This window comes from Podarcis raffonei, chromosome 2 (assembly GCF_027172205.1).
Source record: "Podarcis raffonei isolate rPodRaf1 chromosome 2, rPodRaf1.pri, whole genome shotgun sequence".
Lineage (NCBI taxonomy): Eukaryota > Metazoa > Chordata > Lepidosauria > Squamata > Lacertidae > Podarcis > Podarcis raffonei.
Genome location: NC_070603.1, coordinates 116,796,853 through 116,803,270, shown reverse-complemented (window position 1 = coordinate 116,803,270; position 6,418 = coordinate 116,796,853). Strand labels below are relative to the sequence as shown.

The 6,418-nt window shown below is 47.5% G+C and overlaps 1 long non-coding RNA gene across 3 annotated transcripts; it reads left to right on the top strand.

Moving 5' to 3' along the window:
• Nucleotides 1–376: 376 nt before the first annotated feature.
• LOC128409180 (uncharacterized) lies at nt 377–5,116 on the top strand. Of its 3 annotated transcripts, none has more exons than XR_008329188.1 (3): nt 377–575; nt 2,710–2,810; nt 4,363–5,116. It is a non-coding gene; the product is annotated as an uncharacterized LOC128409180 (long non-coding RNA). The 3 variants fall into 3 exon arrangements; XR_008329187.1 differs by having other exon boundaries at nt 377–591; XR_008329186.1 differs by having other exon boundaries at nt 378–773.
• The last annotated feature ends 1,302 nt before the right edge of the window (nt 5,117–6,418 follow it).

The window sequence follows — 6,418 nt, the reverse complement described above, 5'->3', positions numbered from 1 at the left end:
TTACTCCCTCCGCCCCCTAAATGCTTCGCCCTTTCATCACTGGGGAAACTGCTCCAACCCCCTTCGATCCATCCTGGCTGCCCTTTTCTGAGCCTTTCCCAGCTTTTCTCAGCCGAAGGCCCCCGGGAGCGCTGCTTGTAGGGCAGACCCTGAGCAGAAACAGGCAAAGAGCCCAAAGGAAGCGTCTCCATTAACTTCTCGCTCTCCCCTCCGCCATCTCCCAACTCACCTTTGCGGGCAACCTCGGCTAATCTCCAATTCCGATGCCCAAGCCCGGACCATCGAGACGCGCAGGAACAGGAAGCGCGGAGCATTCTTACGCTTCCGGGTCTTGTCTAGGCAACCGGTTGCCGTTTCCTTAACCCTTTGAGGAATGACACCCTGCGGAGATGCGAAAGGGAGAAGGCGGCCGCCGGTGCAACGCTGCGCTGTGAAAACATTTTTCCTGGTGTGCATTGAGATAAGAAGTGCTCTCTGCACGTGCCCGTAATAGTTATTTTAACAGGACTGTCCCATTTCTGGAGGAAATGGGGGTGTGGCAGGCTGGGAGTGTTGCAAGCGTGGATTTATATACGGTACTTCCCTGTTTTTGTATGTAATTTGTCGTTGTAATGGTTAATGTGTGTTTATAATTGCATTTTCTATCGCTGTAACCCGCCCTGGGCAATGCCCTCTTTCCCCGAGAATGAGATCCCAAGGGTTAGATCAGCTGAGCTGCATTTTTACAGAGAGGCCTGGACATCTGGGAAGAAAGCTACCCATCGCCTTTTCCTGTAGCTGACAGGAAACTCGGTGGTTTGTGGGGCTTTCTCCCCTTCGTGGGGTTTTAAAAATAGATATATTTATAAATATTGCTAGCCTCTGGGCAGTTTGGGCTGCAGAGATTTCTTGAAAAGGAGGTTGCATCACCAAGGCGTCGGCTGGCTGGTGCAGGGAAAGAGAGAGAGAAAAGAGGTGCGTTGATGGAGATGGAGGAGGAAGGGGGCGGTTGGGGAAAAGGAGAAGCTCTCCCTGCAGAGGAGGAATCTGAAATGACACAGGAGAAGCGAAGACCCGGCAGTGCGAAGGGGAAAACTGCTAACAGCACCCTGATCTCCTTCCCCGCCTGCCTGCCTGCCTGCCTGCCACCCACCAGAATGCAAACCGAGGGGGGAGAAGGGGACTAGATCCCCAGCTCTGAAACAGAATGAAGCCCAATCTCAGGATATGTTTTGGATGGAAATAAATAAATCATTATGGAATGTCAGTCTGACTCTCAGAAATCGAAACAAATTGTCGTGTGGCCGACTAAATTATTCTTATCAAAATTAACGGGCCAAAATGAGTCATGTCAGTTAATTTCAGTAGGTCAGCTCTCAGTAGAAATAACTGTGGGATACCACCCCAAGTTAAGAAATCAACCATGAATACATATACTGTATATCTTTAAAGTGTCACTTTAAAAATATCTGTGTATTGTGTGTTCTTCATAGATTTAGCATCCTTGCATGTACAGTGGTCAACCTATTTTGCAGGACATTGCTCCCATACTTCTACCAGCAGCTTGCTCTGGTTATGACTGTGGATAGCCTGGGGCCCTCCTCCAGATCAGTGCCGGTCAGCCAGCAAAGCCAGGGATTATGGGAGTTGTAGTTTGGCAACATCTGGAGGGCTATAGCTATCCAGACTCTGGTCTATACATACATTTGTACTGATTTGTTTAAGATGTTTGTAAATGGTCCACACACATAAAATATCAAAGTGCTGCACAGCAGGTACAACAAAACCTAAGTTCCCATGAAAACACTAGCCTTTGTCGTTGTACTTATATGTTGTTTGAATTTCATTCATGTTTTTTATGGTGCTGCCCCGTAACCTTTTGACAAAATTTGACAAATTTCCCCTTTATTTGGGAAAATTTTAATGGAACAAATCCACCTGCTTATTTCAGAAACTTTTTGAGTGAGGCTGCAGTGCTTTTTCTCTGGGAAATGGAGAATTTGGTTCGGGTTCGATGCCCAGAGAGCTGTGCTCAGGTCGTGACCCTGGTGAAGGATTTCCTGCTGAGGCAGCAGGAGAATGAAAGATGGGGAGCTCAGGTGAAGAAGCATGCAAGCCCCAAAGCTTTTGCAGTACAGTTGTACCTTGGTTCTTAAATATAATCCATTCCAGAACTCTGTTTGACTTCTGAAAATGGTTGAAAACTAAGGCGCGGTTTCCGATTGGTTGCAGGCGCTTCCTGCACTCAATCGGAAACTGCAGAAGCCGCGTCGGACATTCAGGTTCCCAAGAACATTCGAAAACCAGAACACTTCTAGGTTTTCAGTGTTTGGGAGCCAAAACGTACAGGTACCAAGGTGTTCGAGAACCAAGGTACAACTGTACTGTATTGAAAGTGGGTTTGTGTGTGACTTCCCTGGTAGCATAATGAGCGCAAATAATCTTGAACGCAGAATAAAAACGTCTGGTCGTGTACTGCCTCTGAAGCTAGAGGTTCCATTTACCTATGAGTAGCAGCCATGTTAGTCTCCATTGAAAAATATGGCCCATTATGCTTTTCAGTTTTGTATTTCAATTCATACCGTGATAGCATTAGGTGGGAGAAGTGTGTCTTTTTGGGTCACGATTCTTTATTACAAAAGGTTGTCTTTAAAATACACACCCCACACCTTTCTGTTTCTAAGCCTTTCTGCTCCTTTCTGACTCATGATTCTTAATGTTTAACTGCAGGCAGTGACCACAAACCTTTCTGATACCAAGCTGCCTCCCTCAGACACTGAGCAGGAGCAGAACTTGAAAGTAGGAGAAAGATGAGGACATGGTCTCACTCGGTAAGGATTTATTTTCCCCAGGCACTTAATTTTTAAAACGAGAGGTGATGGAGCTTTAGATTACCTAGATGTTCCACTATGCCCACTTAGGACAGGAGCGGAGAAGTTTTTCAGCTCAAGGGCCACATTCTCTCATGAGACACCATATTTTTCGCCCCATAAGACGCACCTGACCATAAGACGCACCTAGTTTTTAGAAGGGGAATGCAAGAAAAAAATTTTTTTTAAAGGGAGCGCTAAGCTGAGTCTGTATGCATCCCAGGCTCTGCTCAGCGCTTGCAGGCTTTTCCCCAGGAGGGAGAAGGGCAATTCCCCCACCTCGTAGAAAAGCCCGCAGGAGCCGCGCACCCTTTAAAGAGCGCACGGCTCCTGCGGGCTTTTCCCCGAGGAGGGAGAAGGGACTGACTGGCCGCGTCAGTCCCTTCTCCCTCCTTGGGGAAAAGCTCGCAAGAGCCACGCGGAGCTTAGGGGCTTTTCCAGCCTGCCTCCTGCCTACATTTGCTCCATAAGACACACACACATTTCCCCTTACTTTTTAGGAGGGAAAAAGTGCGTCTTATGAAGTGAAAAATACGGTATCTCTAGGCGAGGCCACAGGCAAAAGTGGGCAGATCAGTGAAATTAACCCTTACATCTTCTGTAGTAGACTACATTCCAACTCTGCAGGGGGCAGATAATTCTTTTCTTAACTCTGCACCAGACAAGTAGAGCGATGCATTCAGCAATGTAAAAACCTTGGTGGGGTGGGGACAGAGAAGAGTGGGAGACTTCCCAAGGCTGGATAGAGAGGCCTGGACAGCCACATTTAATTCTTGGTTCCTAAGGTTCCCCACTCCTCCCTTAGGAATTCTTGATATAGAGAGAAGCAATCTGCACATGTTCAGGGATGCTCTTATCAGGGGCTGTGCATACTGCACCGAGAACACTTGAAATCTGCTAACCTGCATGAACTGGACAAGCTAATGTTACATTCTTTTTATTTTCGTATGATCAGCAATGCTTTATTATTTTTCAGTAACTTTTATTAGGTTTTCCTCACCATGAGGGAAGGCATAGGGCTGTTCAAGACTCTATGAAAAAAAAATTTAGGTGCAGCAACAGGAACCATACACAGCATTTCAATTGTAGTTACACCATAATTACATTGTGCTATTGGCAGCTTTATTTTTTGATCTCTCTCTGAAAGATTCCTAATGCGAGTTCTGCTTTTTGTGCTGCGCTGATGCTTCCATGCATGTGCTGCTGGGCTCTAGTCTAGGGGTTGGACAGAACTTGTGGTTCTCCAGTTTTTGCTGGGCTTCAGTTCTCAGCTTCCCAGGCTATTGACCATGTTGACTGGGGCTGATGGTTACTGGAGTTCAACAACATCCAGAGGGAGGCATGTTAGTTGTTCTTGGCTTTATGTCATAATAAATTAGTTAGTCTTCAAGGTGACCCCAAGCTCTGTTCTTTGGGGACCTTCGTTAATTCCATGGCTGAAGGGTTCATTAGCTGCAGCACCACAAAGCTCAAGGGTTGGATTCATCACTTCAAGGTTTTCTGCTTCTTTCAGCAGGTAATGGAAAGCTGAGTGAGAAGAAGAACGAGGACCAGCTCAGCCTGGAAGAATCTGAGGCAGACGGACCACCCCTTGGAGGAGACAACTGGGACATCTATGAGATGGTAGAAACATCTGGAAGTCGCCACGACTCAGATGGGCATGGAAAACAGAAGGACATACCTGTTCCTCCTTATGACCAGGGAGACAAGCCCAACGACTGCATAAAGTGCAGGAAAAGCTTTAGCTGGAAGTCCCACCTTCAGCCAGAGCTTAGCCCCCATGACGCATGAGAGGCCCCACACTGGCAAGAAACCATTCACCTGCCTGGACTGCAGGAAGAACTTCCACCGGAGGTCGGGTCTTTTGGTGCATGAGAGGGTGCACACGGGAGAGAAGCCGTACACATGCACAGAGTGTGGGAAGAGTTTGAGCCAGAGCTCGAGTCTTTTGGCCCATGAGGGGACCCATACGAGAGAGAAGTCATATCTGTGCACCAAGTGCGGGGGAAACTGTGAATGCACGCATTTGTGTTTTACCGCAATGCCAAGGAGGAAAGACCTCAGCAATGCTCTTCGAGAAGCAATTGTTGCTGCCCACGAAACTGGGAAGGGTTATAAGGCCATCTCCAAACAATTTAAAGTCCATCATTCTACAATCAGAAAGATTATTCAGAAGTGGAAAACATTCCAGACAGTTGCCAACCTTCCCAGGAGTGGATGTCCCAGCAAATTCACCCCAAGGTCAGACCGTGCTATGCTCAGAGAAATTGCAAAAAACCCAAGAATTACATCTCAGGCTCTACAGGCCTCAATTAGCACGTTAAATGTTAAAGTTCATGACAGTACAATCAGAAAAAGACTGAATATGCTGGGAAGAGTTGTCAGGAGAAAGCCTCTTCCCTCTAAATAGAACATGGCAGCACAGCTTAGGTTTGCAAAGTTGCATCTGAACAAATCACCAGACTTCTGGAACAACGTCCTTTGGACACACAAGACCAAAGTGGTGATGTTTAGCCATAATGCACAGTGCCATGTTTGACGAAAACCAAACGCTGCATATCAGCACAAACAACATACTAACTGTCAGGCGTGGTGATAGAGGTTTGGTGATTTGGGCTTGCAGCCACAGGACCTGGGAACCTTGCAGTCATTGAGTTGACCACGAACTTCTCTGTATACCAAAGTATCTTGGATTCAATTGGGAGGCCATCTGCCTGACAGCTAAAGCTTGGTCAAAACTGGGTTATGCAACAGGACAATGATCCCAAGCACACCAGTAAATCTTCAACAGAATGACTGAAAAAGAAAAGAATCAAGGTGTTGCAACGGCCCACTCAAAGTCCAGACTTTGACCCAATTGAAATGCTGTGGTGGGACCTTAAGAGAGCTGTTCATAAACAAATGCCAGCAAACCCCAATGAGCTGAAGCAACGTTGTGAAGAAGAATGGGCCAAAATTCCTCCACAACAATGAGAGAGATGGATAAAGAATTACTTCATGTTATTGCTGATAAAGGTGGTTCTCCAAGCTGTTGAATCAAAGGTGTACTTAGTTTTTCACACATGGCTTCTACATCTTGGCTTTATTTCTGTTAAATAAATCACAATGCGGCGTATTATGTGCTGTTGTTCACCTGAGGTTGTATTTACCTGATTTTAAGACCTGCTAAGGAACATACCGTATTTTTCACACCATAGGACGCACTTTTTCCCCTCCAAAAATGAAGGGGAAATGTGTGTGCGTCCTATGGTGCGAATGCAGGCTTTCGCTGAAGCCTGGAGAGTGAGAGGGGTCGGTGCGCACCGACCCCTCACGCTCTCCAGGCTTCGCACACCTCTCTGCAAGCAGCGGGAGCCCAGCGCTGGGCTCCCGCTGCTTGCGGAGACTTGCCTGCATGCGGAAGCCTGCGCGCTCTGAGATCAGCGCGCCCAGGCTTCGCGGACCTCTCCGCAAACAGCGGGAGCGGTCCCGCTGCTTGCGGAGAGTTGCCAGCATGCGGAAGCCTGCGCGCGCTGAGATCAGCACGCCCAGGCTTTGCAGACCTCTCCGCAAACAGCGGGAGCGCTCCC